This window comes from Alexandromys fortis, unplaced genomic scaffold (genome assembly GCF_014885135.2).
Source record: "Alexandromys fortis isolate MF-2015 unplaced genomic scaffold, M_Fortis_MF-2015_v1.1 scaffold_36, whole genome shotgun sequence".
Classification (NCBI taxonomy): domain Eukaryota; kingdom Metazoa; phylum Chordata; class Mammalia; order Rodentia; family Cricetidae; genus Alexandromys; species Alexandromys fortis.
Window position 1 is genome coordinate 524,929 of NW_026067915.1, and position 12,041 is coordinate 536,969.

General features: G+C 50.4%; 1 protein-coding gene across 3 annotated transcripts in view; it reads right to left on the minus strand.

The window, feature by feature from the left end:
- Mras (muscle RAS oncogene homolog) overlaps positions 1 to 10,994 on the minus strand; it is a 56,211-nt gene extending 45,217 nt beyond the window's left edge. The window contains exon 1 of one of the 3 annotated variants that reach the window (XM_050139393.1): positions 10,706 to 10,994. The gene's annotated coding sequence lies outside the window, so the exon portion shown is untranslated. Of the gene's footprint in view, positions 1 to 10,130; positions 10,546 to 10,705 lie in introns of those variants that run through there. The other 2 variants (XM_050139391.1, XM_050139394.1) reach the window with 2 other exon arrangements.
- Between the last annotated feature and the right edge of the window lie 1,047 nt (positions 10,995 to 12,041).

Here is a 12,041-nt window from a genome sequence, read left to right on the forward strand (position 1 = left end):
GCTCGACCAAAGGTCAGAACAGATTGGGTGGCCGGTTGCCCACCCTCTGCTTGCTTGCTTGTGTCCATCCTGCCTTCCTTCAGTTTTTTGTTGTTATTGTTGGGTTTTTTTTTTTTTTCTTTTCTTTTTGAGACCTCTCAATATGTAGCCTGGTTGTCCTGGAACTCACTATGCAGACCAGGCTAGTTTTGAACTCACGGAGATCCATCTGCTTCTGCCCTCCCAAGTTCTGGGATTAAAAGTATGTGCTACTTCACTTAGCTCCCTCTGCTTCTATACAGCATTTCCACTAAAACTCATTCATCTCAGAGCTGAAGTTGTAGTTCCAATGGTAGAGTGTTTGCCTAGCATTCATGAAGTCCTGGGTTTGATCCTCAGCACTTCACAGACCACACAGAGCAGTTTACACCCATAATCCCAGAACTTGGAAAGTAGAGACAAAAAGACCAGGAATTCATGGTCATTCTTGGCTACATAATAAGTCTGTAGTCAGCCAGGGATACACAAGACCGTGTCATGGAAAAAAAAATATCAATCTTGCCTCTTTGCTAGTTGTATAATCTTTAGCAAATTAACAACTGTGCAAAATTATTATTTTATTTTTTTGAGACAAGGTTTCTTTGTAGCTTTGGAGCCTGTCCTGGAATTCACTCTGTAAACCAGGCTGGCTTCGAACTCACAGAGATCTGCCTGTCTCTGCCTCCTGAGTGCTGGGATTAAAGGAGTGTGCCACCACCCAAGCTATAAAACTATTATTGGTAAGTGACAGACAGCAGCATGGCTGTTGGAAGAAGAGCCAGGCTGAGGCCTGTGGCCAGGGTATACCATTGTAACATCCGTCCATTAAACCCCGACCACACCTTAAACCCCATGACATACCTCCCTGACTGCTAATGTGCCTTGGACTTGCTGGATGAGATTCCACATATGTCCTCCCAGAGCCCCGTGATCTCTCTTGACCACATTGCACAGGCTGCGACTGAATGCCTAGTTGTATATGACATAGTGTGACCTCTCTACTCGATGGTCAATGCACATCCCTGCAGAGCTCAGTGAATGTCTGCGGACCCAGATCATTTCTGCTCCGCTCAGTCACTCGACAGAAAAGAGATCCACTCCTGGCTTGGTCATTAGGAGAGGCAGCCTGACTTTAGAACTTACATTAGCCTTAATGACGGCAGTAACCATCCCACAGCATTGTGTTCTTCTGGATCTCCAGGATACTGAATTCTGCCTAGAGGAACTCTCTAATGCCCTTTTGGATTTAAAGGCTCAAGGTTAGTCTAGAGCAGACTTTCATCACAGCTCCTCAGTCAAGTGACAGAAGTAAGGAGTTGTCAGCTCTGAGAGAAAGTGCAGGAAAACTGATCACTGGGAAACGGTAGTAAACTAGGGTTGAGAGAGAGAACCACAGAAGTTCTCCAAGCAAATAACCAAGCAAGAAGAGAAGGGATGTCACTGAACTTCATGTCTGGCTCTTTTCTGAGCCATGGGAAACCCCCTTTCTCCTGAGATCGTGGTGAAAGTCTATTGTATAACACAGCAGTAGGTCGGTAGGGCTTAGGAAGTAAATAAGCCAAGCCTACCATACCCATGTGGGGCACAGCAGGTAGCTGATCCTGGAGGTAGACAGCCAGTAGGTACGGCCCTCACCCTCAAACAGCCAGAAACACCGTGGGCATAGGGGGGTCTCACTGACACTTAGGCAATTTTTAAAAATGGCACCCTTGGAGAACTTCGGTAAGGAGAAAATCCTCCGGGAGAACTGAGAGCTGCTGGGTGCCTATCTCCCCACACAGGCAGAATGGAGGGTTGACCAGAGAAGAGAGGCAGGCAGAGGGAGCTCGGGCATCTCTTCTGTGTGTGGAAGGGAGGCTCATAGAAGCAGGGACTCTCTTAAGATAACACAGACAAAATAGAGTGGCAGAAATCAGAGCAGGGACTTCATCCAGGAAAGAGAAATCAGTTGGGTGGCGGTGGCGTACGCCTTTAATCCCAGCACTTGGGAGGCAGAGGCAGGTGGATCTCTGAATTCGAGGCCGCTGATCTACAGAGCCAGTTCTAGGACAGGCTCCAAAGCTACACAGAGAAACCGTGTCTGGAATTGAGAAAAAAAAAAAAAAAAAGAAAAGAAAAGAAAAGAAAAGAAAAGAAAAGAAAAGAAAAGAAAAGAAAAGAAAAGAGTCAAATCTGAGAGTCCCTAAGGGTAGGTTGCCTGCTTGGAAGCCTAGCTGGGTGGCCCCAGACCCTTGCCTGGCACTGTTGGAGACCCTGCCTAGAGCAAAGCCACTCCACCCTGTCCTATTCCATTCCACCCACGAGCAGGCTTTCTCCAAACCCTCTGCCCATCCTTCCTATTCACCCACACCAACCCTAAATAGAACCATCGCTGTGAACTGCTCTCTCTATTAGAATGGTTATTTTGTTAAGGTGCCAAGTGACCAGTTCCTGCACCCCTTTCCATCCTTCCAGCCATCCCCAGCTAGAGTCCAGAAATAAAACAAAGGCTTTGTTCCTTTATTTTTATTTCCTCCATAAAATCTTAAACATGCAGGAAACACCCACCCAGTCCCAGATAAGTGGACTCAGGCCACAATCCACGGAGGGTGGGTGGAACTCGGGGCAATGAGTGGAGGGGACAGGAGGCTGGCTGGGAAGCCAGCTGGTCTTAAATGCCACCAGGGTACCTGACCTTTGCAGACCCTGACTTCCGCGGCTGGAAAGGGTGTGGTGTGCAGGGGTAGACCTTCCCACTTTCTGCCAAGAATCTCAACCTGAGGAATGTGGGTGTGGAAGGACAGCGGAGGAGACACAGCCTATACGACAACGTTTTAAAAATATACTAAAAATATACGTAAGTCCCCAAGGTGTTGGGACAGTGTCTCCACCCTTCTTTCCTCATCTCCAATAAAGCAGGTGTTGAAAGAGCACACAAGGGGCTATTTTGGACTTTGGGCATGATTCCAAAGAGGAAGGCACTGGCTGAGAAAGACACATGGCTCTGGTCAGCGCACTGAAGCTGCAGTTTCCACTCATGCTAATTAAAACATGAAGAGGCCAATTTGTGATTATCTAGAAAGGGGGAAATTTCCAGAAAGTGTGTTGAAATTCTAAAGGATAAGAAAAAAGAAAAACAGTAAATACCTCGAAATTAATTCTTTTGAAATGAATGTAACACTCTTGGGAGGCAAGAGCCTGCCTGTCCCCATCTTTCCCTTAAATGATCGGCTCTTAAGGAGTTAGGTGTCCCCCAGGTTCCCTCTCCATTACTGGTGATTCTACCGATTCACACACAGCGCCACATGACTGCAGTTACTTTCAGCTTCAGTGCTCAGTGTATACTGTGGGCAACCCAACACACAATATGTGGTGTAGGTTTCTGTAAACCCAAACTTTTTATTTTCTGGGTCTGTAAACAGAACACATTCATGTATTTCTGTATAAGCAAACTTAGTTCTATAGTCTATGTAGCTGCTCTCACTGATGTCACTTGTACAAGAAGACAAACCCTAGGTCCTTCTGAGGTCTCCACTCTCAGCCTCGGTGACTTTTGCAGCATCTCCATCAGGTGGAGAAGGCTCCAGAAGTGTGACCCCCCCCCCCTTGCTGGCAACTCAAAAAAGGTGCTTCAATCCTCACCAGTTCACAATGAGGATTTGAGGACCACCCCAGGTCCCCCTGGCATATTACAAAACTAGTTTAAATCACAGCCCCCACTAGTGACACATTGGGGGGGAAATCTGCTAGCAAGGAAGGCCTTCCAGAACCGTCTGCATCTCCACAACACAGCTTCATAAAGCAGCTCTCAGCTGTTCTCACTCCAGTCCCAAGACGAACGTTAACAGGAGTCAGCCTGTGGGTGGAAAGATGAGGCTGCCAGCAGTCGTCACCAGGCGCGTCCCCACCTCTGCAGCTGAAGAGTTGCTTATCCCTGCCTGGCAGAGAAGAGAATCCCCTATGAGGCACCTGGAGCCCTTTGTAAAGGAAAAACAGAAACATGAAGAACTGGGGACCAGACAGTGCCTCCCGTCGACTCGGTCTGCTTCCTTAAAGCTAGTCCTGTACTTCTGTTTGTCTGGCTTTGCCTTTTTGCAACAGGTCTCTCTACAGAGCCCTGGCTGTCCTAGAACTCACTCTGCAGACCAGGCTGACCAAATTCACAGAGGTCTGCCTGCCTCTGTTTCCCAAATGCTGGGATTAACATTGTGAGCCACTATATCCAGCCTTATACTTTTGTTTTGAAACAGGGTCTCAAGTAGTCCAGGCTGGCCTTGAAATGTATCAGGGACGACCTTGAACCCCTGATCCTCCTTCCTCAACCTCCTGAGTGTCAAGACTACAAGCACGCACCACTGTGCCCAGCTTACTCCTACAGTTCAGAACACACTATGGGCTTTTTCAACGACTGTTTAAGAAGAACGTCACAAATCATCAGATTCTAAAAACAGAGTCATAGCTTTTCTGTCTTCTCAAACCACCCCTTCTAGTCTCCATTTAAATTACAGTTGGGTTAGAACTAAATTTTGATCTGAAACACATCGATCGAGGCAGATGTTGTTGAGGACAGATGCACGGAGGTGCGGGTTAGAAAAAGACCTTCGAGAAAGGTCAAAGCCCAACAACACACATCACCTTCCTTCCCGGTATGGTCGCAGGAGGAGAATGGAGCTACCAGCACCCTCAGTGGAGGCCTCACTAGCAACTTCAGTGGGTTACCTGGCTATGAGGCCTCACTAGCAAATTCAGGGGTTACCTGGCTATGAGGCCTCACTAGCAACTTCGGTGGGTTACCTGGCTATGAGCCCTCACTAGCAACTTCGGTGGGTTACCTGAGTATGAGGGCAAAGAGAGGTCTAATAACTGGAAACCAGGCACAGCCCTCAGCAGGCTCATGCTGGGCCCAAACTCACCAGGCCAAAGGACTAACCCCAAGTCTTGTGCTGCCACAGGAAGGATCAAGTGCAGAAAATGGTCACACCTGTTCATCCTGAGTCATGGTGTTCATTACATTATCCTTCGCATTTTTCTTTTTCAAAATGAAAACAATACAGTGAGGAAGTGATTTAGGGGTTCATAGGTGGCTGCTATCGGATCAATGGAGTCAGGGTTACTGCCAGTCAGTCCTCTTTACCCTTCGTGAATCAGCCACGGGTTTGCCTCTGAGGTTTCCGCTGCATACAGGGTTCTCATGCAAAGGTCTTCCACCCACTCTCCTTAAAAGGCCCCCGCCCCATGGTATTGATTATGCAGAATCAGACCTCACAGCACCAGCAGAGAGGAGACTGGGTTGTGTGGTCCTCTGGTTCTGTGAGCAGCAGATGCAGCAGAAGTAGCACATATGCTTGAAATAGAATGTGCTCAGACTCCTCTCCGGTGCAGCATCTCAAAGCTCATGATGACAGAGAGCTGCTTAGCCTTCCTGAAACCTGGATTCCACAAGCGCAGAAGGCTAACAGCACCCGGTGACGGTGCCGAGGTTCACAAATACAAAGTGTACAAGACAGGGCCAAAGCACAGGCCCTTGCTGAAGGGAAGATGGGCAGGTAGATGGGTGGGCAGGTGGATCAATGGACAGACAGACGGATAGGTGGGTGAATATATAGATGGCCATGCAGATGGGATAGCTTTAAACCAAGCCACTGAGAAGTTGAAGAAAGCAAAACCACCCATCCTATAAGACACATGACTAAGTGGTTTGTGTAGAACAGGGTAAGGGGTGAAAGGCAGGAACTTTAAGACGATGAGCAAATTTCCTGGTGGAACAGAGTAACCTGAAGGGCAGTGAGTGCCACGTCTACAAGGGTCCAGCTTAAGCCAAAGCTGTCACAGACGGAAGAGCAGTCCTGGCACACAGGAGTCAGGAGACAGTCTTCAGAGTGAGTCCTATCCTCTCACCGTGTAAGTGCCAGGGTTGAACTCAGGTCGGCAGGCTCAACAACAAGAGTCTCTACCTACTGAGCATCTCACTGGTCCTCGTTTTAGTTTTTCAGACAGTCTCTTGTCGCCCAAAGATGGCCTCAAACTTGCTATGTATCTTACAATGACTCTAAGCTGATCTTCCTGTTTCTGCCTCAGGTACTGGAGTTACAGGCTTGGAGTATAACACCTGGCTCTAAAATTTTTCTGTAGCATTAATCTGAGAAAAATATCCATTAAAAAAAACAGGTCTGATATGATGCCTGCTTTTTTTTATATAAGTAAAGCATAGTAACAGCTATGCAACTATTCAAATGAGAATCTTTCTGTACCACATCTTAAATTATCTCTCCATCATGATGAGGAGTGGTTCTGCTGGGCGTGATTCTACACTATATATTCTGGAGGGGACTACTGGGTCAGGGTTCTATCATTTGAGATGGCTGCAACCCTGATTGTGCTCTTATTCTTGTGGCCCTCTCTAGTCTCCCAGCATATTTCATCTGTGTATTTCATCTAATTCCCATGACAACCCCGGGCAGAGAAGCCACAGGCAGAGCCTGAGCCAGCACAGCACAGGACCCACCCAAGCCCTCTAGACAGTCTAGAGCCAGGCCTGACCTTGGAGCTCCCTACCCTGCCCAGTTTAGCCCCTCACTCCTTGCTGCAGAATCAGTTCAATTCTTGGCAGTCTCCAAAATCTCACTAGTGGAACAAGCAAATGTGAATTGTGACTTTCATCCATTGAGAGGTAGCCTCATACCAGGCTCTCCAAACAGAGAATAAGCCCTTCTGAGACCCAATGTGTCTGTCACCTTAACAGCTGGGGATGACCCATATTTTCATTTGGCCATCTGGCTACCCTCAAGCCCATCCAGTAGAGCTGGCAGACACATAAAAGGACTAAATTAATTAACAGGCTAAATTCACACGGTTGCTCCATGCCTCCCATGACAGGTAAGGCCCGAAGAAAACTATCTTGAAGCACATAAGCCAGATGAAAAGGTGGGGGTGTGGAAGGCAAACCAAGGAGGGCTGGTGAGGTGACACTCCCAAGGAATAAGAATGCTACCCAGAGGACAAGAGACACCACTGTGGGTTGCACAGCAGGTCGTGATGGGGTGGGCCTGACCTGTGGCTTTGCAGTGACAACACAACTCCCTTCCTCATAGTCTCCCAGGGTCGGCTACCGGCTGAGGACACACAGCACCTGTCTCTGTCGGCGTTGGACACCATCTCTGTCCTTTAAGATGCTCTACAGAAGAACAGTACCTGGCTGAGACACACGACACTCTCCAAAAACCGTTGCTGAAGCAATGGGCATTAGACCAGGAGGATCAATCCCATGACTCATTTTCAGAGATTCCTAATGGCCCCGAGAGTCATAGGCTTCGTAGCCTTGCTAGCATGAGATTTAGAATCTAAGAAGCTAACCTCTGGCCATGTCTGTGAGGGTGTTTGGGACATGTTTCATGCATGTCCCTGCCCTGGATGTAGGCAACACCTTCCAACAGGCAGGTGCCCCTGAACTAAATCAAAAAGGAGGAAGTGGACAGAAAGCCAGTACTCATCTCTACTGCTCTCGAACTGTGGATGCAGTGTGACCAGTCATCTTATATGCTTGCCACCCCAACCAGAAGCCGTCTCACCGGAATGCCTTCTCTGCCAGGAGGGGCTGTATTCTCAAACTGTGAATCAAAACGAACCCTTCCGTAAGTTGCTTTTCTCGGGCCTTTTGTCACAGCGGCAAGAGAAGTAACCAGCGCACAGGTTCAACTCTGCACGCCAATGTTCTCTGGCTTCTCATACACACTTTTTAAAAAGCGGCGTCTCAAGATCATGAAAACCACGACTCTAAACTCCAGAGTCTCAGCTTCTGTGGCTACCTGTCCCACACAGCAACTGCCAGAAGTGTACAAGATCTTACAAGAGCCTAGGGTGTCTTTGGGAACCTTATCTGAGCCTCATCTAGCCTGCGTTATTTGTGCGTTGTTATTGCAGCCCAATGCACCCCTGCAGACTTGGACCATAGGGCCCAGAGGTATCATATACTATGATGTAAGGCTACAAAGGGCTCTGCTCAGCATCTGTAGAATGGGCCCGGCCAGGTGCTCCAAACTGCAAGGCACTCACATCCAACTCCTTCGTTTTTCCCTTCTCTATGCCCCTCGCAGCTGGCTCATGCCTACATTCACACCCTCTAGACACCAGAGCGCATTCCGGCTTTGCACAAGAACCTAGTTCACACTTAGTACTGTTTGTGCAAACCATGCAATACCTAGGAGCGGTGTGTTTTCAGGTACTTCCAGGGTGGCACACTGTTTGGGGGGTATCGCATCAGCAGACAAGGTTACAATGACAACAACACGTGTCAAATATAGCATAGAGATCACAGTTTCCTGAGAACTCAGGAGATGCAGGAGGTGAGGAAACATGTAATGTTAGGACCAGTCACTCTAAGGGCTCAATTCATTAGAATCCTCCCTAGTTCCAGATGGTCACTGGAGATCAGGGTGAAATATCTGTGCCTAAAACTCGTTATATTTGTCACACACAGAGAAATCATAAATGCAGCCAAGCGTAGTGGTGTGTGCCTTTAATCCCAGCACACAGAACGCAGAGGTAGGTAGATATCAGTTCCGGCCAGCCTGGTCTACACAGTGAGTTCCATGTCAGCCTGGTCTACACAGTGGGTTTCAGGTCAGCCAGGGCTATGGAAATTGCTTTATGCAGGAGCAAGGCAGACAGTTCTAGAAGGTAGTCACCTGCCTCCCCAGGGGGGCTCTCCTCTCCAGAAGGAAATGTCAAGGTCACATCTGGGGGGTGGTAGTTTCCATCAGGGCTTCGGGACTTGCTTAACACCCCCCCCCCCCCTACAAAGAGACTGACCTTGAAACCCCACACCTCCCACCCTGGTGAAGAAAGGCCCAACCATACCATAAACCCACAGACAGAGATGCTAACTGCCTGCTGGGTAGTGTGAGCAGACCCATGAGGAAACACCACGGCCTGAAACATTTTCAGCCCCAGCCAGCAGGGACGTGCAATTTACAGGAAATTCGAAGATTTACGGAATGTTAGCGGCTCAGATTTCTTCTCTGGGAAAGGGGGCAGGAGAAACTCTACAAACTGCCTCGGTGAAAGCACTTTGTTCAGAGCTAAGCCCTGACGTGTGCCAGTTAACAGACATAGCCACCACCTCACACTCAACCCACTGCTGCAGGATGCGGGGTGAGGAGACTGCTGTACTAGCCTTAAAACCCGGCACCCCGCCGTGGACGCCTCTCTCTCTCTCTCTCTCTCTCTCTCTCTCTCTCTCTCTCTCTCTCTCTCTCTCTCTCACACACACACACACACACACACACACACACACACACACACACACACACACACACACTCAAAACAGGGCAGGCCAGACACAGGGTCAAAAGCACAGACTTCTTTGACACAGTCCTGGGTAGGTTGTTTGTCCACGGCCCCCTTTCTGGGTACCACCATCATTAACATCTTTCTGGTGGGTCCCTGTCTGAAGATGGGCAAATCCCCCCTCAAGCGCCGGGTCTCTGTACGCTTTGCTTTTAAGTGTTTTTCTCTTATGCCCGCGTCCAGGCAGACCTCTAGAGGCCACAGTTCTGAGCCCCATCGGTCTACTCTCTCTAATTTGGTCCAGAGGAGCAAAAACCATGGTGGTCCAAAGAGGTTCCCCGCCACTAGCGCTTGGGTCAGAGCTCAGGTGAAACTGTCTTTGTCCCCTCTCCAGACTACACGTTGTCCCAAGCCCCAGGCCACCTCAGCTCTGCAGAGGTTTCTAGCTGGATGTCAAGAGCCTCCGCAGATGCTCACATCTGCTTTTCTAGACAGTCTTCCTGGACCTCCTGCCCCTAAGGAGGGTCTTTTGAGTTCTTCGACTGACCACACTGGGCTGTCACTCAGTTTGTGTCCCTACCTTCCGGGTGGGACAGGAGTTGGCATTGAGCCTGACACATGGTGGGGCACCGGGCCGCGTCACTTTAGTGTGTGAGCGCAGGCCCCAGTTGTGACCAGAGCCCCAGCAACCCGAACCCAGGGCGCAGTAAAGAGTTGTTTATGAAGCAAGCTGTCTTTCATTATTCTCACGAATGTGCCACCCCTCCGCATATCCCTACCCTGGTTAACGCCATTTTAAGCCAGAAGAGCCCCACCACCCCGTGCCCACCTCCCCGCCAAGTCCTTACCCGGGCAACAGAGGAACCCCGGGGTGACTACAGTCAAAGGAGTCTGTCTGAGCGGTGGCCAGGCCCTCCTTCTCTGAGGTCCGGGCGGCGAGCGACTTCACCGCACACCGTTGTGCTGTGGCGGGTGGCGGGGGCAGAGGCCACGCACAGCCAGAGCCGGGCGCCCGGGTGCAGCGCAGCAGGGCGAGCGAGCGCCGAGAGGGCCACACCGCCGGCCACACCTCCAGCCCCGGAACAAAGCGCCCGCCGGCCTCCTCCCCGCGGGGCTGCACGGCCGCTCACCGCGCGCTCCGGCCCGGGCTGGGCTCCGACCCTCGGCCGCCACCTCCTCGCTCGTCCCCCGCGGGAGGAGGGAGCGCCGCGCCCGCGCCCGCCGGGCCCCGCGCCGCCGACTGGCGGCTCCGCGCCAGCCAGCCCGGCCGCCGCCGCCGTCCCCGCCCCGCCGCCGCCTTAAAGCGACCGCGTCCCCTGCGCCTCGAGCGCTTTCCAATTGGCCGCGGCGACCCCAAAACGGCGCCACTGCGGGCGCTGGGACAGCTGGCATCGGGCAGGGTCCCTCGGCCCCACGTACTCACCGCACCGACCCGCAGCCCCGGCAGCCACCGCCGAGCCTGGGACACAAATGAGAATTCGCTCCGGGCGACTTTAAAAGAGTCGGCGCTCCAATCTTTAACTCTCTTCAGCGGCCGCCAACTTCGAGACCTGCAGACGCCTCCCCAGTCCAAGATGACTCCTGTCAACAGTGTCCCCAGAACCCCAGGGCTCGGAGGGCCTGCTAGGTGCGAAGTTTCAGGCCTCAAAGTCCATGCGAATTTGCAAGTGGGACAGGAGGCGAAAGCCGTGCAGCATTTCGCTGTTCCTCTCGGTAGCAGTCATCCCCCGCCCCAGGCCACCCCCTTTCACAAGACTTTAGATAGCATCACATAACGCTGAATGTACGCTTTTAAAGTGTGCGTTTCGGTGGGTTTTTGGTATATTCACAAAGTTGTGCAACCATAGTTATTATCTAATTCCAGAACATTTTGGTCACTACCCGCTTTCCCCAATAAATAAAAAACCTCTGTGGGTAGCCTTTCCTCAGTCTTCCCTTCTCCCAGCCTCTGGAAACCTCCAATCTGCTTTCCAGCCACGGTGGATTTGCCTGTTCAGAACATTTTCTATAAATGGAGTCATACAGCATGTGGTCTCTGTGACTGACTTCTTCCACGGTGTCTTCAGGCTGAATGTATGTGGGCCAGTGTAGCAGGGAGTGTAGCAGCGCCTCAGACACATCTCCCACTGTATGCATAGGAACCATTTTGTTTGGCTTTATCTACGTTTTTATTTTGGGCTGTTATGGATGAAGTGGCTAGAATATTACTATACAAGTCTGTGTAGCTTGGATATACCTCCAGTGGAATCACCAGGTCACTCAGGTAACTCTTTTCCGGGATGGATCCGTTTCCAAAGCAGCATTTTACTTTCCAACTACTGTCTCCACAGTGTGTGTGTGTGTGTGTGTGTGTGTGTGTGTGTGTGTGTGTGTGTGTGAGATGCACATGCCTGTAGACGACAGAGGACAACATTAGGTGTCGTTCTTGGGTGTTAGTCACCATTTTACTTTGTTTTGATGTTTGGTCTGGGGAATCATGGTTGTTGTTTTGGTTTTATTGTTGTTTATTTTGAGATGGTGTCTCCTTGACCCGGAGCCTGCTGAGTAGGCAGGCTGGGCTGCAAGTCTAGGGGACCTGGCTGTCTCTGCCTCCCTCCCCAGGAGGGAAGGCCTGACTTTAGACACAGCTTTTGTTCCTTTCTTGTTTTTGTCGACACTTGTAATTCTGTGTCTTTTAAATATGGCCACACTAGTGGGGGTGAAGTGACCTCTTGTGCTAAGGCTCAATGCTATTTCATTCTCCTCTCTCTCTCTCTCTC